General features: G+C 37.0%; 1 protein-coding gene across 2 annotated transcripts in view; it reads left to right on the top strand.

Annotated features, from left to right (window-relative positions):
• Window positions 1-26,691, top strand: part of LOC117206232 (RB1-inducible coiled-coil protein 1) — a 55,471-nt gene that overhangs the window by 10,139 nt on the left and 18,641 nt on the right. The window lies entirely within an intron of this gene.

The following is a 26,691-nucleotide window of genomic DNA, read 5'->3' as shown; positions in this document are numbered from 1 at the left end:
AGCGTTTACCGAATGCAGCGGAGCGTGATTGAAACGTGGATGTTGATCAGGGCTACCTCATCTGATGAACGGTAATGTTTAACCGGGATCCGATGGTGTGAAACTTTATCATATCGTTATAATAACGAATAACGATTGAAATAAGTGAAACGAGGACTCAAAAATTTGAAAATAAAATGTTGCGGTCGATACGATGTTGATTCTTAATGGGTTAAAAAAACACAATGAGATTAGTTGAAAGAGAAAATAACTTTCTTAGCAAACTTTCGACGATCTTAAGATATCTTTGGAACAACACTGTTCCGATAGGATACACTTTATAGTCGATACTCAAATCGCTGAAAGGTTGACCACTGAAAGTCTTTCCATGAAAAGTTAGCGGAGAAAGACTCTATCAGAGAGTGGTACAATTCCAAGAGTTGTAGTAAAAGCAGATAGAGGATTGCGTGACGTTCGAACGTCGGTTTTGAGAAAATGTATTTTGTGCTATATCCGTTTGATGGGAACTCAGATATAATAGAATCATAGTCTGACCTCGTGATTGACGAAACATACGATCCAGAGGCGTAATAATGAAGCGAATGCACGATACGAGTTTAACGACGTAACGGTACGGAGATTGCACGGTTAGCGCTTACACATCGCTTAGCTGGTGAACGAACGGACGTTGAAACGCGCGTCAACGCGATGCGACGCGTTGAAAACGCGGAACAGAGACGTCCAGACGCGAGATCCAGCTGGAGAAAAACAACGGTGGTCCGATTCCAAGAACGTCGCGCGTCTAGACGGCCGACTAGTGAGAATATCGACGCGCTCGATTCAGGGGAATAACAACGATGTGCATCGAAGAATCGACGAACTACGTCTTTAAAAAAAACAAGAAATCTTTAAGTTTCCACAAACGTAATAAACCACATTATACAAGTCCAATATACACAATAATTTATGACACGAAATATATTAAACAAAAATGTAGGGATGGTAGTCACTGTATGCGAAACTCGAATTGTGTTAATCACAAATTTTTGATTCTCAAATATTCGTAAGTCTTCATAATCGTGATTACAAAGTAAGAATTTTTCTGCTTAATGAAACAATGACCGTAGTTCATTGAAAGAGGAGATAATTTGATATGAGCAAACTTTTGGACATTTTAAGATTAGCCAATAATTGAAGATAAAGAATATTGAATGAAGAAAATGATATTGTGTAGGCGTAAGTTAAAGAATAGCTGGTTAGGAAGGTTATATTTCGTCCATTAACATCTCCGCCTCTTTCAGGCGCTGTGAAATCGATTCTTTCCCAGCGGAGCTTCTTTCCTATTTGTCCGTCTTATACAGCTAGCCTCGGGTTTCATGCGGTAATTCACGTTCCTCGAGGCGCGTACCGGTAATGCGACCGCAAACCACTCGTACCCGTTTCCGATGCACCTCGCATTGACCGTTTCCACTAGTCGCTGATGAAGTAACGATCAAGTTCACTCTTATCGGTCGCACTTTCGATTTTCGCAACGAAACGCATCGGTTATGCGCCTCTCAGCGTCATTCAACTCGTCGATTTTTTCCTTTCCTCCAACGAATGCTTTGACATTCATTCAGTAGTTCTTGAATGCTTCAGGTCGTTATTTAATGAGAATATAATTAATTGATAAGTTGATATGTAAAATAACGTATATAAAAAAAAACACATTCACTAGAGGCGAAAAATGTGTTTGACTTAATGGATTTTTAACGTTTAGCATCTGTGCACACTTAAAAGGAGAATAAATAGCACATACTTGATTAAATTTAATTATTTTGGAATTATTTCAATTCGTTTATTCGTGTATATTATATCTTTAGTATAGCTGTAATTTATTTTATTATAATATAGCGCCACGAGCTAGAATAGATTAAATTATATCGGAGCTACAACTATAACTTTACTCGTCGTACGGGATTTACGTTATTTTCTACAAAAAACTCGACGAGTATTTCATAGCAAACTTCTAAAATCTCAATACAGTGCAAAAAACATTCCTGCGATTATAAACCTCCAGCAACTTCAGTCAGAACTGCCTTAAGATTTATTCTTCCATTAATCTCTAAATAGCCAATTTCCAAGTAACTTCTTGAAGCATCTCAAAGAAAACTGGGAGAATCGCTTATCGACGCGATGAAATTAATCTACGTCTGTACGAATATTTATACCAACGATGGACGATTAAACAGCAGCCATGAACAAGCTTATAGCCTTTCTTGCCTAGTCTTGGAGATCGTTTTATCGTATCCGTGGCTGCGTTAACAGGGCCGTAAAGCGTCATGAACCGCGAGGAGACAGACCCCTTTTTCCAGCGGCAATTTAGCGGATCGCCAGAAAGAGGCTACAGCTAATCCCGTAATGTCCCGTTTTTCTCATCGAGTCTTCCCTTTTGCTTCCTGTTCCTGAAGAAGGGAGCCTTGGCTAGCTTACAACGAATATATATGGCTCGTTTGTAGACGCAACAAGACTTTGACCCGTGTCAATGAGCCTCGTGAGCAACTTTGACCTGATTCTTTTATACAACGGATAACGATCTGCCGTTGGCTCTCATTGCAAACGTGCACCGAGCACGGAATTGGTGTCTTCGTGTTGACGAATCGAAACCGAAACTGGGTCGGTGTTCGAGCATCGTTTTCTGAGGAAAATTAGTTAATCGTCGTGAAGCTGGAGGCTACTGACAGAAACACGGCCGAAAGAGCAACAGTTAGAGTAGAGAAAGCGAGCAAATGGCAAACTGAGATTCTGCTTTCGTGTTCGGTAGACCCTCGTTTTACATATTGTATATAACGCGCGGTTTTGTGTTATATAAATCCGTGTTATACCGGTTGTAAATTAAGAACGTTTCCCGGTAATTAGGTTTTTTGGTATTTACTCACTTTTTGTTGCAACGTAAATGTTTAAATGATTTCTTGTAATCGTATTTCGTCTCTCTACTCTGTAACCGCAAATGTCAATACATATCACTGACGCATAAGCGGCGGATTGAAAATCATAACGGTGTAAGTTAAGATTTGATGAATTTCTTCCTTATTTAATATTTTACTGCATTGCATCTTATCATTGTCGAGTTGAAGTGAAAGTAAGCGGATAGAGGACCAGTTTTTAACATCCCATTGAACAAACGCGATCGAGTATTACGTCGTTACGTAATATGTATTTTGTCGGTTGCAATAGGAAATTTTGCAATAGCTAATGATTAGGATGCTTACAAGTTGATAGTAAAGTGTCGATTTTTAGTCGAAGGAAGTGGGTCGGCTCGGTATAGTATCTTTTGTGTAGAGCTGGTTACATATATGTACAGTATGTGAATAATGATTACGTTGATTAATATGACATGAAGCAAATATCGAAATGTGTCGGTAGTTTTTTCAATTGCATGTACCAATGCTATTAGTTTGAAGTCTAAACCCCGATGGTTACAAAATTGCAGTACCAGTTGGCCAATTAATTAAATTTCAACGTTGCTAGCTCGAAGATGAAGTTAAATTAATTTGAAAGGATTATTTAGTTTAGAATTTTAAAAGAATCGATTTCTTTTTGTATAATCTATATTCTCAATCTACAATCACTCGCAAGATTTGAGATAAAGATAAGATAAAATTGGGACGGTTTAATGCATAGAACTGTTCGTTAGTTGCGGTGGTGGCTATCCGTTAACAGCTGCACGAATTTTTCAAAAAGGGTGGGAATTAAAAGTATCAACGAAGAGCAGAGTTAGCTCGCTAATGGTTTTTTAAATGTCTTTCTCGAAACGGTGATAGTCGATTCCTAGACAAAATCGATCCATTGAATCACAATAAGAATCCATTCTTAATGTGTCATACTCGAGAATAGATAAAAGTTGGTATGCATTTGTTCTAGAAGTTTTAACAATGGCATTAAAAGTAAGTATAGGAGAAAAAGAGTCAGCATTGCATTACTTTTTCAAACTGTCAAAAACATCCTCGCTTTCATATCTTAGAAGCAGATAGTACGAGATAAAAATTTAATTTTCTCTCTTTGTTACCTTGTTTTTATTCGCGGTTGTGTTCATTAACGCGGAACAAATTTACCTTTCATTCGGCTCAGGGAAAAAACTTTAATACGCATTCGCCGTTTCGATGGCCTAGGAACGGTGCCATTAAGAGGTCAATCGCAATATGGTCGATGAGTCAGCAGGGGAAAAAGTCGACTCGCCTGTGATATCCCCGAACTCGTGGGTTTTTCGTTGTTCGCTATAACCAGACATGACCGCGTGCCATATTTCTTTTCTTCGTTCCAACGTCACTGTTCCGAACCTAAAGCCGATATTTCGAAAGCTAGCCGTAGTTGTCCTCGAACACAATCTTTCATTCGATATTTTTCATATTTTAAATAATTCAACATATGTATTATAATACATTTAACGTATCTTATAAACTTGAGCGAGTTTTTCACGTGAAGTTCGCGAGAAAGTATGGCAATTGCAGAATGTTGGAGAACGATAAGCATACAGAGGATAAACACGAGAGTCAAATGAAATGCACTAGAGTCACGCGAACGATTTCGGTGGTGCTGTGCAACGTTGGTATCCGCTTCGTTGCATGATGAATTCGAAGGAGCGATTATTTATAAAATAATACTATGTCGGATGAACGTGATAAATCGCGGAAAGATACACGTGCTTTTTCCTTGAATTTTTAATTGTTCTCGGCTTATTATAAACAGAATGATAACAATATCAGCGGCAATGACATAACAGTTACGAGAGAGTAACAGAGCTGATAACGAATAGTCGGGGCCGAATTTCTCATTTTGTTACTCGCGATTTTTACCTGCGTGTCTTTATTCACTATTGTTAACAAGTATTTGGACATTTTCACATTATTACAAATATATAAAAGGTACTTGTAGAATTCTCAAATAATGCTCTCTATTAACTTTAACGATCTTGTCTTTTAAGCAACCATACCAAAACTAACTGAAATATAATAAAAATATATATCCTCAGATCAGATTGCTCTGGAAATTGAAATATTTATAGTCGACAGTGTGACAGTGTAATAATATAATAGTGTATTAATGTTTTTCGCGATCATTATTATGTAGCAATTGAGTCTTATTAGCCGGAAAAGCTTCCTAGAATTGTTGAAACAAGTGCATTTTAATGTTTCACGTTTGACTCTCAATGGAGAGGCCGCGGCACGTGCATTACATAACCCATGAAGATCAATCTATACTCGGAACAAACGAACAGGTGGAATACTTGGTTCAGCTATGTATGACGCGAGTTTAGCAATCATTCTGCCAATTAAAACTTAATAGTATGAAGAATGACGAACGAATAAAAAGTTAATTACATCGAATATATATATATATATATATATATATATATATATATATATATATATACATACATGTATAATGAATTTGTTCCACTCGATTACTCAGAATTATTTTCAGTGATTATTTCTCTTGTAATCAGAAAATAACGTAACATGTCACGCAACTAGTGCGCTTAAATGCGTCGCACACGCAAGTGAAGGGGGAGGACACGATAAGTCGCATTTTCTATCGGGAAGCAAATTTACGATTTATAAAGATACACGTTGTCAGTCGACAATCGACATCGTGCGTTAGATCACGCAGGAAACTCGTCTTGAACGAAGTCTAAGAGAAGAAACAGCTACGTTATGTGTCTGTATAACACACAACGCGTATGTATAATCTACATGTGTTTAAATAGACGAACGACTTGTCTCACGCTGTATCAATACTAGAAGGCATTCGAATCTTTGCTACTGGACTGGCAAAAATTACGATTGCGTTCGCGGAAACACGGTTCCGTAGACCGTAGGCGGCACATGGAACAGCTGCGATGATTGAATCGAGTCGCGAGGATGTGCGAATTGAGACAGAATATGGAATTTAACAGTAGAAATCTTATTTCTGCGAACGTTGTATAACATATGGTATATGGTAATATAAATCGAAGACTGTTTTTCGACTGAATTTTTAATAATCGAAAAACGAGGAATTAGCATATTTAGGAGATCCTTTATTCGTATCTATATTTGACAGTCGGTCTTTTAATAAACCTAACCAAATCTCAATGCAAATACGAAATATCATATTCGAGATTAAAGTCACCAGTTTACATATTTTAATCCTGCATTATCGTCCCTGTTACTATTTTAACAGATGCTCAAATTCGATATCTAAGTTTCCAACAGTCGCTCCGCGCCCCAGAGATTCCTATGTAAATACAAATTTTAATGGTAGTAACTGTTTGAGGATCGTGGAAAGAGTCATAGACCTCCTCTCAACGTCGACTATACAAATAGGAACAAATCCTCTTTATTTAAAGATTCGACGATGATTCAACAAGTATACATCTTATAAAATATACATGGGTGTTAGGTTGTATAGGAAATGTTCTTTCAAGTAGAAATCCAACCATATATAATTTCTTCAGAATACGATTTAACGCACATTCCTAACGACTATCATTATTCGATATTTATAAAAATTATCCAACTATCAAACACCGATTCTTTTGCAAAAAGCGACGGAAATTTCTACAATGCCATAATTTATACCATGAATTTTCAACCTGAAGATCCATCATGGAATATACAAATAAACGTCGATGCCGAAGGCTCTATTCGATTCGTCCGCCGGCTATTTTTCATGAAGCGGACGAATCAAAGGAAAAAGGTTCGTTTTCCTGTAGAGCAGAAAGCATTACAAGGATTTTCCTCTGGCAACCAGTCGACAGATTTTGTGTCCACCATCGCCGATATCTTTTCCCAACCATTGAATTCAATTGGCTCGACCGGTGTCCGTCAGCTGATTCTCGTTCGCCTCGAGGTGCGTGCGAAATTGGATTTCGTCTCGGCTGAAATGACGACCGGCCACCTTTGACCTCTGTTTTTAGCTCGATCTCGATAACGCTCGGGAGAATATAACCAGCCAGCCAGCCAGTCAGGCCGTTTTCGCTCCTTATTTACGGCCCCCTGGTCTTTTTCTTCTGGCTGGCCTTGAATTAATTTATACCAACAATACTTGTTCGGACAGGTCCGTGACTGAGTCATTGACCTGAACATTCTGAGTAAATACTATGTGGGACTTAACATTTTCGGAGTCCTTCGGCCAGGTAGAGATGATTAAGAAGAAAAAATTTTGGAGAAGTCAGATAGGTTTCAGACGAACAATATTTGATGTGAAGGGTTTTTGGAGTGGAATAAAACGAAAGTGTAGATATCGTTGGAAGTAAGATTTTTGCGTCATTTCAGTATTTCTATTTTTATGATGTGGTATATAAGCAAAGATATGATAGTTTCGTAAATTAGAAATCTCGGAGTGAGGAGGGGGGATCATTGATTGTGTTTTAGCCTTGTAGACTTATTTAAAGTCGTATATTACATTCTTTCTTCTTGTGTAGTCTTCAAATGTGAAATTGGTCAATTTGGCTTTTGAATGAATCATATAGCGTATGTTTCGCGAATACGTGCACGGACAGTATACAAACAGATAACAAACACGCTATTAACTATTCTCAAACATTAGCGAAGATGTACTTTTACAATCTCTCCAAATAACTTATACCGTCCGCAACACACAAAGAATTACTATTATTCAGTATACATAGCGTTGAAGTCGAAGAAATAATCGATAAACACGATCGTACACTTCTTCACTCGACGAAAAAAGATGTCAAGTTATTTGATTTACTTTGAAGGACTACTTCTAATGGCACTTTAATTCCTAAACTTCACCTTTGAAGTTACCTTTGTGTCCGCAATTCGTTTGAAACAAAGAGTAGGTAACATTGTAAGGTAAGGCCATAGAAATTGCGGTATTCCAGTTACTCCGGTCAAGTACACGCGATATTTCCTCGATACCGTTCGCTTTTCTAAACGAACTCGTGCATTCTTCCTCCCCAGTTTGGTCCACGCGGATCGCATTATTCAAACTGATGCGAATCCATTATCCCATGATTCCTTTCCCGTCTCTTCGATCGCGTGGCAATCGCGAAATTCCTCGAGAGCACCGACAATGACGCCTTAATCCGATTTGATTTGCATATCGGTGCTACTATTCAGCTATTTTCCCCTTGACCGTGAACGATTGTGCGAACCGAATGAAAATGTCGATACAATTTTATTTTAATTTCATTCTATTTTCACCAACAACAATGCGTCGTTGTGCGGCAATGTTCCACGTTGTCGAGTATAATCTACGAACAAATTAAGCACGGACGCAATACAATTTAATATGGTTGGTTAACGATGCGATAAAATTGAGTGGGTAATATTGAGCCACCAAATTAAAACCTTGAAGACATGATATTTCGCATGTATCAACCTAATAGAAAAGTGAAATTTTTGTAAGTAGGTGATCTTAATTGACAAAGATTGGATTTATGGTCGGCAGTGTATATCCTCCGTTGGTCGTCTGATCGATTCGGTCGTTTTCCTTAAATGCATCTCGAAGTTTCGATGGATCTGATGTTCGTGTATACGCACAGCTATCTACGGGTACGGATGGGTCTTGCCTTCGTGTAAATATGGTAATCTGTCGATACATGTTCGTAAACAGTGGTACGTGGACATTTGCACGAAACAGATATTATTCGAAGTATTATTTCTTTCGTATCTGCGTGTTTCGCGGAACGAGCTTCACGATAGGAAGCTGATATCTGCTCGTAAAAGCTTGGATAAAAAAAGATTGTTCGTGTGGTGTTTTAATAAATCTCTTCGTTCAACGACTCCGGTGTTTTATCGTCGGAATTTATGTTCTTTTCGTTGAAGCTTGCGTAAGTACGATGAGAAGGGAGAAAGAGAGAATGTATTACGATTCGAAGTAGGTCCTTACTTACATACGAATGTGTTCGTAGAAATGTTTTCCTGTGTTAAATGAAATCATGTATTACTCGGAATTGGTCCCAGTGGCAAATGAACCGAGATACATATATCTACATATATGACAGCGATAAGTGTGTACTTAAATATTCTTTTGATTTTATATGAAAGTTGTAATACGAAGGAAGCATATAGATAAAGTATTATTTAAAGGTATAGAAGTTCTGTAGATTTACGTAATAAAAATACGATAGTAGTTTCTATTATCTTTATTTATCTCCCATATATCTATACATCGTTAATTTAATTCTGTGATTCAACTAATTAATGCCTTTTACAAAATATTGTTGATAAATATTTTTGTAGTACAATCTTCCTTATATTTATTTAACATGTAACGGTGTATGTATAGGAATTGGACAAAATTATGAAAACAGTTTTTATATATCATATATGTATATGGTAACTAATCGTTCTTCCAAGGAAACTACGACTACATGTCCTAATAAATGGTGGCTTTCTGTTTACTTTATTTTAACAATCGAAGCGAGAAGATGTCTGTTGTTCATACACAGATGTTTGGAAACATCTTTTATACATCATATGTGAAGAAGGTTCAACCCCTGTATATGAATAACGAACGTCTTCTCTCTTCGATTGTTGGAATAAAATAAACATAAAATCATCACTCAGCCATGTAGTTAGAGCTTCCTTGGAGAAACGATTGGTTATCGATGCACGTACAAAGGGTATGTCGTTTTGAAGTCGAAAAATTTGTCCATTAGAAAGCGAAAAAATCTCATTTGCAAATTTAGCACAAGGAGAATTCGTTTGAAAAAGAACATCGATTCATTAGATTCTTTTGTTCGTTGTTTTTTTTCTGTTGCAACTGTTGTGTTACATTCACGTAACAAAAAATCGTTTCCGTGTTCAGGCTTGTGTGTTAGTTTTTGTTTTACAGTCCTTGGGCTGAAGCAAAGTCAATTGCAATTACATATTACGTCCACGCTGCCGTGACTATTTGCACAGTCTACTTATCGTGCTTCATAGATTCTTCGTACGCAAACCAGCTGTAAGCAAACCATGTTTCCTTTTAGCACGCGGTTCGCTACGTACGCTATTTTCGGCTATGAAGTATCCCATGCAATACGGAATATCGTTTTAGGATCGTTTCACGTGATTTTCTATCACGTCAAATCCGATTAACGATCGAGGTGAATTTATACTCGCTACCATAAATATAGGTGGCTATAACGGTGATTATGAAAGTGGTCTAAATGATTATGTTCTCTGTTTGAAGATATTTAAAGTTTTACTTTTTATTGGCTAGTATGTATTTGCTCGTTATGTAACTTAATATTTCACAGAATGTTACATACATCCTTTTTCGTAATTAAAAGTTGACGAATTTTTTGAGTAAAAGTTTGCGTATCGTTTATAAGTACATAAACTGCTGATTGTTAGCTTGGAATTGTGTTTGTTTTGAACTCTATAATGAAAACCTGCAGCATTTTCGGAATTAGTGATATATCCTAGATAAAAATAGCAACAGAGCATTTATAATAAAATTTTTTTACGAAAAGCAAGTTGAAAACAAACATAACAGTCAACATTGTTTGGTCGTAATTTCTGTTAGTAGACGGTAATTTCCTCCTTTTTTTTGTCGACAAAAGTTTCAAGTTTTACTATTTCCAGCAATTTTAAATATTCGTGATAAATTAACTGATAAATTCAATTTTTTACGCAAATCATTATCATAATTATCAAAATAATTATGTAAATTGTGTATTTTGACGATACGTCAAGAATGACGAAAGTCGAGCGAATAATTAGAACGATTACTTGAAATAATGGCTTGTTGCAATAAAATGTAATAGTTACCAGGAATATTACTTCGCAAAATATTCGGTGCAATTTACAATTCGCAGGCATACGTTCGAGCATTATTTTCACCGTGTTAGCACGATTCTTCGTAGACCTTTGAGACTTTCAACCCTTGAACTCGTCGAGGTCGTTCCATTCTGTAAATCTGTTCACGTTATTGTAGCAACGCGAAGCGCGGCAATTTTCTGATATGGCTCTGTTCACAATTGACCCACGCTGTTTCTACCTGATATTCCATTCGTATAGTATGCAGAATTCCTTAATTGACTACACGAAGTTTTATTTAAAAATTAATCTTTATTCTTGTCATTTAGAAGCCAAATTAGGAAATTTTTATGATATCCGGGATGAGATGAAGAATTTATTCAAAAAATGGCAAAAATATATAGATGTATTAAAATTTTGTTTGGAAATGAATTTTTTTCACGATTCAAAGTCAAAGTAAAAAGATACGACGAAGCTTTATCCGAAAAAACGTCAGAGATGCTATAAATTTTACTCGAAAACTATCAGAAACACATATTAAAAATAGCAGAGATGCTGAAAATATGAGAAATATCAAAATATTTGAGAAACATTTTCAGATACTTAACTTTCACCCCAAAATCACTTTCCCAGGCGATTAGCAGCCGATCGATAATCACGTACGCGTAGATTTCGTCGCGGCCATTTTCCATCAGCTATCCTCTTTCTCCCATCGATGTTTACCACGTTTGCACGCGCGGCCGGAATACGTATACGTGTGGTTCGACGTGTGACGACGAATGACGCGACTTTAATTTAAAGCAGACAAGCTGGCACCGCGCGTGAGTCGGCCGCGTAACCGTTCACTATCCGGTAGTGCACGTGTCGCACGGACACTTTTGCAGGTTACACGTGCACGTACGCTATTACTCCGTTTGGCCTGGAAAAATCAAAAGACAGTAGGAAAGTCCGCGATTTCACCTTATCTCTCGTGCCCTTTCACCGGATTATAAGTTTCCTAGATGGTATAACGTGCGTTCTGCGTGACGCGAACTTCGTTGAGCAGAAATGACGTAAATGGTGCGATGGGTATATCTGGTCAATCAATGAACGGATATGTTCCCGGAGGTGTATATTGAATTAGCAATAGTGGAGGTACGCGAGGGAAAAATATCGATGGAGGAAACGCTAAAAATATTCTTTTTTTTCATTATAGAACTTTGTCATCGGTGGACCGCGGATATTTATGCAGACTCTGATTTTTATAAATAAGGCTAAAGGAATTTGACTTGGAGATTTACTTCATCTGCTCCATTTTATTTATGCAGTATACCACCGTGTATTCTTCAACTTTGTATCAGACAGTAATTTATTTTTCTGAATTCGCGTTATTTCTATCTAATCAGATGTATATCTTAGCTGAAACGAAACGAGAATAAACTATTTTTTATCGTTTTTCTTTCTTCCAGTGAATATTATCTGAATACTATTTGTTTGGTTAACGTCTTATCGTCGTAGAACCAGCTAAAAAACGTCAATTTTTATATGTCGTAATTAATATGATAAGGAACGAAGTGCGTTGTGTCTAAAATTATACCGACAAACATTGTTTTTTTTAGAAAAATAAACTAGACATATAAAAATCTCTTAGCTGGTTCTATAATGATAAGACATTAACTAAACTAAGTAGTATTTAGAGAGAGAGAGAGAGAGAGAGAGAGAGAGAGAGAAAGAGAGAGAAAGACAGAGGAAGAAAGAGAATGAGGGAGAAAGCAAGAAAGAGAAATACAATAACCTCAAAGTGACCTTGACATCTATCGATCGCTCTACGTTGAGTCTCATAAATCCACGTCTAATTCCTTATTCGTTCTATTCCTGGTAGTGAGTCATGACGTTTTCATTGCTCAGTCTAAACAGGCCACCCGGTACATTTCGATCTGTCTCGCGCTCCTCTTTCGACGTTGTAGCTCGCGATTAATAATTTAAGACATAGCCAGACTGTGTCAAGGAGTACCGCGCTGCTGAATCTTCTAACGAATTCCAGAGATATTAATGGTTTTTAATATCTAACGACATCATTAGAATGAGAGACGTTCGCGTCGTTAAATACGAATTGTCGTGCTGAGATTTCCTTGCTCCGTATAATTCGCGGAAATAATAACTACATCAATTACGTTATAGTCCGGTACAACCAGATCAGCTGATATAATAGAAATTGAGACGCATTTATAATCGAACAACTTAATGGAAAATGGTATTAAGTGATGAACTTTTCCGCCTAAGAAAACTTGAGGTAAATGACATTCTAAAACTTAAGAAAGCGTTCCAATATGATAAATTTTGTTGTTGTTTTTTAATATAAAAAGGACTATATAATTTTTTGTCTCGTTGTTTCGTAAATATATTTATATATATTTCAACTTCACAAATTTTTTTAAGATAAATGACAAAAATTAACGATATACATTGTTGCGTGTATTTACAACGGTCTGAAAGTTCATGACGAAGATTTTTCGATAAATATAGATTTTACGTATCATTTACGTAATTTCGTATCATGCTATAAGTATTTATTTCGTATTTAGGAAATCCACTGAGACCACTTTCTCGGTGAGCTCATTCGATTTATTGCTTTATGATCTTCGTGATTTTTTACTCGATTTTCTTGTTCATCTACAGATACGTTGGATATCCTTGGACCTGAATGACTTCTACTATTTTTCTCCGATTCGCACGCTACTAATACTTAACCGCGTCGTCCGAGACTGTTAGATAATGGATAAACAATGCTGTATACAACGTTACAGCATTTTTATTCAACAGTTAACACGTTTTCAAACACGATTTTTCCTCGACGACTTTCTATCGACAATTCCAAAAGTAGGTAGTTTCAATCCAAGTTCGAAACTTTGCAGCTTTCAATCTCGAAAAAAGCCCTGCTACTCGCGAAGCAATTTTCTTCGAATTTCCACTTTCGAAGAGCGATTTTATCGTGGAAGTAGCTGTTTCCGCATCCATCCATGTTAAAATCATGTCGCTTGGCAAAAGACGTCGTTAAATGTTGCGACGAGACGTCAAACGGATATATACGAAAGAGGAAGAAAAATATTTCACATTCGAAATACGTAGAACGTACAGTGGAGTAACTTGGTTAAAGAAGCCAGTTAAAATTAGAGTACTTTTTATTTTTAAATGAACTTCTATTTCATTTTTGGCCAGCTTTTTAGGTTAAATACTACAGTGCACCGTTTTGATGATGAAAAGAAATTGCTAGCGCGGTGAAAATTCCGCATTACCGCAATGAATAAGCAATATGCTTCGTTATTCATCGTGTTATTTGCGCGGTTTCGATGTGTGGGAACGGCACGTACACGTGTCCATATTCTTCCGTTCCCCCGGCGGCTTTTATTTTCTGACTGTTGCAACAGAACATGGCAACGCGGTCATGCGATTTTCTTAGCATCGTTGAGGCTCGTTTCATGATCTTTCCTCCGTATATATATACACATGCATACACATGTACAAAAGTGGTCGATGTGCAACGCTTTAATAAACGTAGGTACTTGCCTTCTAGCTAAATCATATTCATTTTCTTTTTTGCACGCGTTTTTTTTCTCCACCACCATCTTGAATATACGCGTCAATAAAGAAAATTGGTCCGAACTCGCAAACACAGTGGTTCACATATTATTTCTCCTGTCTTTGAACGATCAAGAACTCGTAGAAAGGATGAAACGAATTACATGTGCCGATTAGAAAGTTGACGTGGTAATGGCTCGTAATTGATGCGAATTACATTAATCGAAATCAAAGGCGAACCACGCTCATTAAACGATTTTACACGATGGAAATTGCTACGATTACATCGTATGTATTTAGTTGCGACATACGAAACGTTTGTTTCGTTTGATCGACGGGCGAAAGAAATGTTTTTTTCTTCGAAAGAACCATTTCGTTGGTCGTTCGAAACGAGACGAATCGACCTACGTATTTCGTTGGTTGCAACGTCGAAGAGATATTTTCTATGGAAAAAGCAATTTTTCTCGGGAGGAAAAAATCGCTCTGGTAATATGGAAAATGGTATAGAGGACAAACGTCAAGAGTGTAATCAATACAATAATTTAGTAACAGCCGAGTATTGTGACGAAGTGACAGGATGCTCTAGTTTCAGCGTCAGCAGGAAGTTACAAGCTGCGAGCTACGAGCTAACAGTATTTTCATTCATAAGCAAAGAAAGCAGTGTCGCCCATAAATTTTCCTCAGTAAATACATATTTATGAAACTACCTTTTTGTAGATAAATTAACAACGATGTTAATTCAAGTTGAAATTATTACTATATATATGCACATTTTATTCGAATTCCGTTACAATGTCTACTGTAATAATGGTAATAAGCAATATTTCGCGGAAGCAACGTTCCAGATCATGAATGACACGTTACAACAAACGCAGTAACGATACCGTATTTAGCCATGAACGCATACATGTACAGCAGCACGTACAGGATGGTAATTGCCTTGGCGAAGGTGATGTAAGTGCGAGCACACGCCGGCGATATTGTTCTCCACGGAGCTGGCTTTTTTACTCAGCTCGAAACGCGACGCGAGGCGGCGATTTTCCGTGTATCACTCCCACCGCGCAATTATTTCGTGCATTATGCTTGTCGTGTGAACGAGGTCGAATCATGTCTGCAGTTTTGTTTCAGCGTTTGTGAACGCCAAAGAGTTCCGTGTCACCTGCAGACATAGATGCTTCTTTATTTCGTTGACTAGACAGGCACGAAATTAGTGTAGTGTAGTTTGGTGTTAGCGTAATTGACGGTTTATTATACCCATACTAATAGGACTTTTGGTTTGGATAAATCCCCTTATCAGCTCATCATAATTTATTAATTGCAGACAAAGATTATTAGTTTTTATTTTTCTGAAAAAAGTACAACATTTTTTGCGTAACAAACAATACATTCATAAAGGATTTATATACGTGTCCAAGTTTATTTAAAATAATATATGCTATACGTTTATATTATTATCTCTTAAGAGATTAAATATAAACACGTTTTGACAGCAGGATATTCGTCACGGATTGTATGATTGCATTTTAAGAAACAATGTTACGCAGCATCTGGATGTACCAGAATGAACTTGAACAGCACATAAATAAACTCTGACACATGAGTTGCTATATAACATTGTTAGTTGTATTATGCAATGCAAAAATATATACGCGAATAAAATAAGCGAACGGGTCTAATCAACGAATACATAATATTAGAGCTACGTACGAGCAGTAACGCGCTTAAATAGCGTTTCTAAAGCATCTTCGAACAATTCTGAATAATTATTTGCGTTCCAGGCAGCGTTAAGTGTAGATAATGTGCGAGGAAACGTTCTGTATTCCCAAGTTGCGACCAATTTCTAGAATCCATCCTACAGGTATTCTAGAAAACTATATCATTACAGTTAACGTCTAAGTCTTGAAACTTTCATTCTAAAAAATTTCTTAAATTTTGTCGATTTGAACGTTACACTTAACGTTCTATACTTTTCTCCTATAATAATCCTATAACAAACGGTCTGTCGATTGTTATGCATTTATGGAAAACTTGAAGATACAGATAATACGCAGAATGTGCATAATATGGAAAAGTATACGGCAAGAAAAGCTTGGAGCATCCCGCATAAAATATGCAAAGTGTAGTACTGGCTGCTATTATAATGTTTAGTAGATAAAACCATCTGAAATCTAGATTCCATTTTTTACCATATTTATAAACATATGAATTTGCATAAATATCTGCAATCTAGTAGTAAACAGGTTTCATAGGAATATTATTTCCAAACTTTGCTCAACTTTCGACACTTTTCCAAAATTTAAGAAGAAAATTTAAGAATCTCTGAAATCATTGAATCGCAATTGCAATATGAAATGTCAGCGATTCGACTAATCTTCGGTATTTTTTTCTGGATCTTCGTCGGGAGCTGCAACGCGTGAAAATTGAAATGGAAAACATTGAGTATTTCGTTGAAAACGTACTTCTTTCACAACATCTCGACCAGATCCAAATGGATATCGATAGACGGCTGTATTCAATCCATCAGCCTGTTAAGTCCTTTTATGTAACAACTAGTAGGACGTTGCTTGGGAAAACAGAAAGGAAAGTGCAGTGTGTATGTACGTGGGAATGTGCGGCGCTGTTACCGTTTATTGCTTAACCTCATCGCGCGATTGAATGAGAATCGAGATTAGAGAAGACGAGGAAAAGCGCGACTGTCGTTTATCTGCAGAATATGAAGAACATAACATGTTGTTCGCAATGTCGCACGTAACAGATTTCTTTACATTACAAGAACATGACTGGGCCAAAGATGATTTTCAAAGAACGTAGCAAGATTACTTATCTTTAGTTTCCCTGTTTGTATATTCAAATGTCGCTACTGAATAGCAAGCATAACGTAAAAACTCGGACATTAACCTAAATCTTCCTATTCGTTGGTCAAAAAACTTGGTCGAAAATGCTTGATGAAAAAGCAACCTGGCGCTTCGACAGAATTTTGAGTTGCAGGAGCCAGCAAAGGACGTTCAAAGGCTGGCAAAAGATTCGAAGTGATAATGAGTGGTTCACTATATAATCCAATACATATAAAACTTTTCTGTCGATGTGGTTTCTGCCAATGGACATATCGTTTTGTTCTCGTTTTACTATTTCTTGATGGCACGATTCCTTTTCCCATTGGCAAACGAGGTCGAAAACGAATCGCCGATGACGTTCACACCCGCGGGAGATGTTCAGCGTTCAGAACGGCCGCCGGCCATTTTCCACGACCTCTGAATCTCAAGTCCGCGATCCACTTTAAACGCGAACTTTCACGGCACTGATATGCTCGGCAAAAAAGCATGCTCCGCGAGAAAAAGAGAAAGAGAAAAGGTGTGTCCGCGCTGCTGCGAAGAAAGAATATTAATTTCGAGCTAGGGAGCGTTTCACTGGATCTGGGAGATCGAGAGTGACTCGGGTCATTTAGAAAATGGAAAACATCTGCTACCCGACTTTTAGGTCGCTTCTCCTTTGTGTCTGTCGTTTTCCGATCGGATGGCGGAAATCTTGGTAAAGTTTGAAATCAACTAAAACTTTTTTTTTTATTATTATTTAATTTGTACCTTACAATTTGTCCAGTTGGATATTTGGTAGATAACTAAAACTTGAAATCAGTTTTTTACTACTTTTATTATTTGTTTTGTTGAATCTTTTGATTAACGCCAGTTTATTCAAGAATGCCAATAAAAAATAACTACTAATCTAATTTTCAAACCCTGTAGTTTTCATTTCAATCGTTCTTTCTCTATTGCGTGATTGAAATCCTTGAAAAATGTAAATGAATCCCAAAGTCTTCAAGTCAACAATAAAGGTCGCTTTTTAATTGCTTTTTTGTTAGCTTTTTTATGGATGACTTTGGACTTATTATTTTATGGATGACTGAGGGACTTTGTCTCGTACTATTGACCTGCATCTTCATATTTCTTAGTTAATTTCTGGACATTTTCCACGTTTCCTAAGATCCATAACTTTCACTTTCTGGTCTTCTTTTCTATACCTGCCTTCTTTGACTCCTTTCACGAAAGGGACAAGTTTCTGGTGGGTCAAGAATACCTGAACATCCCTTTTTCTCCAACGTTGGTTTAACGAACATGTTCCGGATTAGTTTTCCCAGAAAGAAACCTTACCTACCATTCGTTTTCTCCAAGGAAAAGAGGGATTTCTACCGATGTGACCGTTCGTTTCATCAAACGTACCGAAATTACGCTCCTCACTCACATTAACAGTATTTTTTCTCTTCGTCCAATGAAGGATAAATATAGGCCTCTTAGACCCTCAGTCTTCGATCGGTAGTTTCCTTTAACTTCAAACAGTACTGGTTTTCGTTTCTCATATTTTTCGACCAGCATTTTAATCAATTTTCATATTTCGCGAGAATTGATTGTAATTTTAATAAATAAATAAAAAAAAATGTCATTTATGGATCAAAATTTAAAAAATTCTACTGGCTCATTGGCAGACGTTTCAACATAAGCGTGCAGAGTAAAATAATGCTATATAAAGCCATATTAAAACCTGTTTGGACCTATGGGATCCAATTATAGGGAACAGCGAGTAATTCCAACATAAAAGTTCTTCAACGATTCCAATCAAAAACTTTGAGATCCTTAATAGATGCACCTTGGTATATTATCAACGAAACAATACATTGCGACCTTAAGATACCTACAGTTAAAGAAGAAAAATATTTAAGTTCAGAAACAGATATAATATAAGAGTTAACAACCACTAAAACCCATTAGTTACCCAATTAGTTGACACGACGGATCAGATCCGCAGACTAAAAAGACATTACTCTCTAGATTTAAACATTAAATTCAGCTAGAACCAAACATACGATAATCACCTATTATACATGATATAGTACCACGCCAGAATAATTTACTTATAATTCTCAATGAGAATTCATTCTGAAATTCTTCTAAATAAACAAAAATTTATGGTTTTTCATATTTATATTGGATACCCATTTTGTCGTTTTTTATATATCATTATTTAGTAGCGTAGAGAATTTTATACGCTCCAATATATAATTATTATTTTCCTCTAAAATTCTTGCTCATAGTTTTTATAATTTCTCACCATGTATTTAGGATCGTTATACAAATGCACAATTCTATTATTTATATATATGTCGGAGATGAAAGAACACCGGAGCCTTTGGAATTTTGGATAATCCCGCAACATTGTAACCTAGAGTCTACTATAGCTGTAATTGAACAATTGTAGTTATTCAATCCAATTGTAATTGTTCGAGAGTTGTGATAGTGAGCTTGGGCTCGAGGCGACAGTCAGTCGCTGAACGTAGCCGCGGTCACGGGATGAACGCTTTGTCTAACAAAGGCATGGAATAATTTTATAGCTCTCCTTAAAAAGGAAATAGTTGTAACACTCGACAGTAAACATTCCAACGGTCTCTGTCCCGTAGCTCGCCACACGCAGACCCTATTCTTCGAGTAAGATGATTGCCAGATGTCGATGCGTCTCCGCAGTACATGTTCAGCTAGCTCCACGGCCCGTTATAAATCTTAAGATTTAGTCAACTAAAGTCCTTCAAACAGATAAACAGTCTTTGTCTCAACTACGGGAAAATAGGGGAGACCTATTTTTCAACGAGCGGCGTCTCCCACTAGCAACTTTCCCTCGAGGGCGGCTAGCATCTTTTTCTAACCACCGATATGGAGATTGACCAATTGGCAGCAACGCCAATTTCCCTTACTTTCTGAACGAAGGCTTTTCTCGACGAATCCGATGATCTCGTGTCCTTAGACACACCCCAATATAGTTTTCCTCTGTGGCATCATCGGCACGGGAAAGTCATTCTCGCTCGCGATCTCATCGATGAAAAGAGTAACCCTCTACGACCAGTGAATATTACGCGTCCGACTTAGATTTTGTGAGTACGTTCATCTATCATCCCGTCGACCACGGATTCGTTATTGAACCTAGGATCATTGTCATTAGTTTCTCGAGTACCTAACTACCACGGTTACTTGTCCGGTTCTATAATAATCGTATTTGCACTAGTCAATGTCTTCTCTATTGCATAACGACAACGTGTAACCCAAACGAAGATTCGTTTCACGCCCCTAACCCTAATTCTCATGTAAACCCGACATATATATCTATTATAATATAGCATATTATATGATTAATTATCTCTTTAATAATCTAAGGTAATTACCGTATTCTGTACGAGAACAGTAGATGCGCTAATACTTATAAATGATCGCGTATATGAAGAATTCGCTACAACGCTATTTAATTTTGCAAAGAAAAAAATAAAAGAACGCGCGTAAATTTGAATGTTATAGAAAAATGGCTACAAGATAAATAAAAGCAAACCCCTGTAAATGCAACCATATTACATTTACAATAAGAACACAGAAACTAGCAAATATCCAATTGAATGTCACGCACATAACACAAACAAAGCAAGTTAAATATCTAGAACTCCTCCACTTAGACACACAATTTACATGGAAACAACATACTAAATAAATTATAGTCAAAGTACGGATAAAAAGAAGACAGATATACTGGCCAATAACTAACTCCAAACTCAGCATAGAAAATAAACTAAAAATCTACAAAAGAATCAGAAAACCAAGTTGGGCGTACGCAATACCACTATGGGGGACAGCAGCAATGAGCCCCATAAATAACCTAGAGTTGCTACAATTGAGGACAATAGTCAACGCCCCATGGTATGTAAGAAACGAGGATATACGCAGAGACTTAAAAATACCAATGGTCAAAAAAGAAATCGGCAGGTATGCAAAAAATACAAGAAAGAATGGCAACACATTCAAACCAGCTGGCTGCTAAAGCGAGCAAAACTCTTATAGAAAAAAGACTAAAAAGAAAACCCCACTGACCTGACTTCACTAAAGAAATAAAATAGTGAAACTCAAAGATGGTATCCCGCTGAGGATAGCCATCCACGTGTTATTTAACAATTAAGCTAGAAAAATTTACCGAATGCCCAACTGGATACATTGTAAAGTACAAATTAGATAATAAGAAAAAAAAATTTGAATGCACCTAATTCAATAGCAAGAGACTGGTTACTTTACTCTATACCTTTCAGGAAATTGAAATCTCGTGTCTTCGTCTTCGTTTTCGTCTTTGACGAACGAGTATCAATGAACACCGAAGAGACAAATCGGCGGCGGAGTAAACGCATCGACGAAAGCGAGTTCGTTGAATGAACAAGTCGAGTCGAAAACGAAAGGAAATCAGAGGGTGTCGATCGGGTAGGTGTGAAAGAGCGAGGGAAGCCAATGAGGAACACGTAACAAAAGCCTCCACGTTGGCACTCGGCATCGAGCCGGGCCGATATTCTTTATTTAGCTGTCGATAACCAATCGGCTGGGTTTTATTTAGACCCCGATACCATTTCTCCTCGCTTTTCCTCACACAACGATGCTCATTGTTACGAAGGAGTAATCTGTCCTGTGACGATTATCGCGCTGTCGTTCTCTTTTCGTTTTCCACCGTAAAGCTGACAGCACATGGCGCTTTCGCGAAACGGTGTGATCGCAAACTTAAAAACTGAAACGTCTATAGAATGTCCAGTGTGTTTGTTTCTACAATTTCGTATTTTTACTCCCGAACATCTTGCATGCTCATACTTACATTGATCAGACACGTATCTGATCTTGAATGATACGACTGGATCAAGTTCATGGATATTGAATACCCACGCATTAGTTACTACTACAGGTTCAAATAAATGAAAATAAATTAAACACGTCACCTTTTCGCTACGCAGGAACACATGCTTTTTAGCTCAAAATAAAAACGAAGATTTTCCAGTTAGAAATCATACCGAGTTAATATCCGAAAATATATGAAATATTCCAAGTACAGTACTCGTTACGATACTTAGCTAATAGGCAAAATAATTTTCTACCTAGGTTCAATTTTTTAAAAATATATTTACAAAAATATGAACTTACGTAAATGTTGGCAGTCTATTTATAATTCCCTGCAACATTGCAATAAAAGAAATATATCGCGAAGGAAGATATGCTTTTTCATTTCTTCGAGATTTATCTATCAAGTAAATTAACGAGAGCAAACAAAGAAGAAAAATAGAAAAGAAAAACAACGATCAGAGAAATAGAACATTGAGCGGAAGTTGGAGAAGAACAAGGGGCGCTTAGGGTTATCTTCGATCGGGTTAAGATTTGACCAGGGGCAAGCTTTTATCGGACCAATTAACTGCACGCGAATTTATCGCTGTCGATACGCTTTTCTTTGCACTTATTTTGTAACGCTCGAGATAATGTGCCATATGTGCACATAGCTACATAATATACGTATACGCTACGTGTAGCATAATACGATACAGATTTATTGTAACGTTTACAAATTTCTTGCAGATAATAAGTTACGGCGAAGATTAATGTACAATATTTCTCGGTTTTTCAATTCGTAACCACGCGAATTATGCCACGAACACAAATCTTTGTTCGTTTGACACCTACCTAATTTGAAATTTGTGAAAAAATAGACGGTGGAGAGCGCTGGAGGGATTTTCGTGCGCGTGAACCAGGAGCTGCATCGTAAATTATGATGATCATTTATTGACAGCGGTCCGTGGATACATTGTATACACAGTGCGTGATGTATAGGCGCGATATATCAGATACTTGGACCAGATCCCAGCCTTGAGGGTTTATTCTAGTAACGCGAGGCTTTCCTTTTCAGATCTTGCGCGCTGCAATCACTGCATTTGTCTTGCATAATGCCAGAACGATGTGGAGGAGAATGGAGACTCCCAAAGGGCGGAGATAGATTTATGAAGCTTGTCACTCGCGTATATACACATCTACGTTCTCCTTATCCGATCCCTTCATTCCGCGTGGCTGATCTTTTCACGTCGTCTTCGTTCCGACCCTTATCTTTCGTCAGGAATTTCACCTCCACTTTCGTTCATAGACGTTAGGATATTTTTAAAGAGACAAGATAAATTGGATAAAGAATAGAACAACACAATTGTATTGGGTTGTCCCAAAGGTTTCTTTCGTTTTATAAGGGAATAATGGATACACGACCTTTTTTTTTGTTTTATATTATTTTAATGAATTATGTATGATCCATTTTGTTCCAATAGAACATCATCATTGTCGTCATCATATAAGGAAATAATAGGTGCACAAAATTTTTTGTTTTATATTATTTTATTGAGTTCGGATGATGATTGCTCAAGATGCGTCAAGGAACTCTAGCCAACTGACCTTCCGTCACGATGATGCTGCGCCTAGAATCAAACATACGATAAACACATATTATTCAAGTTAAAGTACCACACCAGAATAATTTACTTATAATTCTCAATGAGAATAGATGGTAAAATTCTTTCAAATAAAAAAAAATGATGCTGCGGAGGAAAGCTATGACGGGGTACGTCTAAGGATACGAGATCATCGAATTCGTCGAGGAAAACTTTCGTTAGGAAAGTAAGGGAAATGGGCGTTGCTGTTAGTTGATTAATCTCTAGTTTGGTGGTTGAGGAAAGGTGCTAACCGCCCTCGAGAAAAAATTGCTAGCGGGAAGCATTGTACATGAGAAAAACTAGATATCCCGTATCTTTCGTAGTAGATAATACATTTGGGGAATACTAAGACAAAAACTATTTGTTCGTTCGAAGGACCTTAGCTAGAGAAATCCTAAGACTTACTGCGGGGATGATTATAAAACCAATCTGGACGTACGGAATACCACTATGGGGAACAGCAGCAATGAACCATATAACCAAAATAGAGGCAATGCAAGCTAAAATTCTTTTTTTTTTATTTATTTATTCAAATTTTACAATTTGTCCAGTAGGACATTTGGTAAAATATTATAGCGGTATACTAATATAGCATGTGGGTGGCTACCCCCAGCGGGGTATCATCATCGTGTTTGTTAGGTTATGTCCTTTGTGAGATCTGTTAGGTGTTTCCTTTTTAATCTTCTTTTTATGCTTGATGTGTGGACCGTTTCCGCTGCCAGCCAGTTTGGGTGCATTGGGGGGCAATATGGGGGTAGCCGCCCACATATTATACTATTATACCACTAAGCTATAATATTTTACCAAATGTCCTACTGGACAAATTGTAAAATTTAATTAAATAAAAAAAAAACTTACTGGGGGTCCTTAGGATAATTGATAGTATACTATGAAAATGTTTCGACATCTGGAAATCATCTTGTCCGAAGGATAGGGTCTTATAGGGTGTAGCAAGCCATGAGACAGAAACCGTTGGAAGATTTGCTGTTACTCTAAGATCTTTAACAGATGCACTTTGGTATGTTACCAACGAAACAATACATTGCGACCTTAAGATACCTACAGTTAAAGAAGAAATATCCAATTTCAGTAATAAATATAACATAAGTGTCACGTCTGGCGACACTCTACCTAGACCAGGCCACACACTGCGGGCAGGCTGGCAACCAGATGTCCGCACATCCTTATTGCGTCAATACTCTAGCACCTATCATAAATTTCAGGAATTTTGTAGCTAAGGTCCTTCAGACCGAACAAACATCTCTTTACCCAATCGTTTTTTTTTTATTTATTAAAATTTACAATCAATTCTCGCATTGGGAATAATCGTTTTCTAAAGGTTTATTGATGAAACGCCATTCGATTTGCTTATCGGATAGGAATGCGTTTACTTTTTTCTTGTGGTCGTCCGATTGTAATAGATCACGAAGTTCTTGTAGCGCGTGTTGTTGTCGACGGGGACGTTGGTAGAACGTCCCCTTGTCTGCTTTGATGTGGAATTGATTTGATCGCCGTTCGCCCGTGTTGTAAGAAAGTCTATCAGATGTGTATAAGAGGGCATTTTTTTGTTGGGTAAGGTGCATTGCCAGTCGCGAATGGTGGACGACATTTGATGTGACAGGTTCGCCTAATTTTTCTGGCGCCCGGAGATTCATCTTGACCGTTTCGAGAAAGTCTTCTACGGTTTCGGGTGTTTCCGTCGTTATCTGACGATAGTTGTAGATCAATGCCCAGTGGCGCATACAGATCTTACGGTGGCAATCGAATTTCTCCTTCAGAATGTCAATAGCGATAGAATAATTGGCCTCTGCACCGTCTAACGACTGGATACTTCTCGCGGCCTTCCCAGTCACGGCTGATCGGAGATAATTAAATTTTTACACGGGTGTAAGTCGTTCGTTACGACTTACTATAGTAGACGAGAAGGCGTCGTAAAATGAATGCCAATTCTCGATGAAATTCTACCAAATGTCCAAATCGGACAAATTGTGAATGTAAAAAACTAAATAAAAAAAAAATTCTCGATGGTGCCGTCGAAAGTAGGCAAATGAATTTCAGGAAGTTTAATCGGTGTCGGCTCGCAACCAATACCTGTTTCGCAATTTGCCGATCTCGAGATCGATGTTTGTCGCAAGAGATGATCGTATATTCGCTAACTTATCATATTGCTCGGATATTTCGATGCCGAGCGTATGTTCTTCTTCGTCTAACTGTTCCAATAAGAATCAACAATCGCCAGTTACTCAATTACTTGACACGACGGATCAGATCCGCAGACTAAAAAGACATTACTCTCTAGATTTAAACATTAGATTCAGCTAGAACCAAACATACGATAATCATTTATTATTCACGTTATAGTACCACGCCAGAGTAATTTACTTATAGTTCTCAATGAGAATCGATTGTAAACTACTTCCAAATAAAAAAAACAGATTTGCTATCGAGTGCCGCTACATTTCCAATAGAACATCATTGTCATCATCATACAAGGAAATAATAAGTGCACAACATTTTTTGTTTTATATGATTTTATTGAATTATGTATGATCCATTTTGTTCCAATAGAACATTATCGTTGTCATCATTATATAAGGAAATAATATGTGCACAACATTTTTTGTTTTATTTTATTGAATTATGTATGATCCATTTTGTTCCAATAGAACATCATTATACGTAATTTAATAAAATAATAGAAAAATTAATAATAGTACAACTGTATAATTATATGGAAAAATATAATTGACTCTTTTCTCTGAAATATTTTGAATCTTGATCTTGTAAGAATACAAAACTCTAACCAATTTTCTATTCCTTTACAAATCTAGATTAATTAGATTTTAACATTAGATTCAACTAGACTCAAACATACGATAAACACTTATTATTCAAATTATAGTACCACGTCAGAATAATTTTCTTATAATTCTCAATGAGGATTGATTGTAAAACTCTTCCAAATAACAAAAAAAAATCTAGATTAATTATCAGATTTTGCACGAGACCAGCATGTGACTTAATATTTATGAACGAACGTGCAAATATATCCGAGCGCACGCAGGTTACTTCATATCGAAATCTTGTATTTTATTGGTTTTGCGCTTCGTCGCCGATAGC

The sequence above is a fragment of the Bombus bifarius genome, unplaced genomic scaffold, assembly GCF_011952205.1.
Source record: "Bombus bifarius isolate JDL3187 unplaced genomic scaffold, Bbif_JDL3187 scf7180000008000, whole genome shotgun sequence".
NCBI lineage: Eukaryota > Metazoa > Arthropoda > Insecta > Hymenoptera > Apidae > Bombus > Bombus bifarius.
This window is presented reverse-complemented; position numbering and strand designations above follow the sequence as displayed.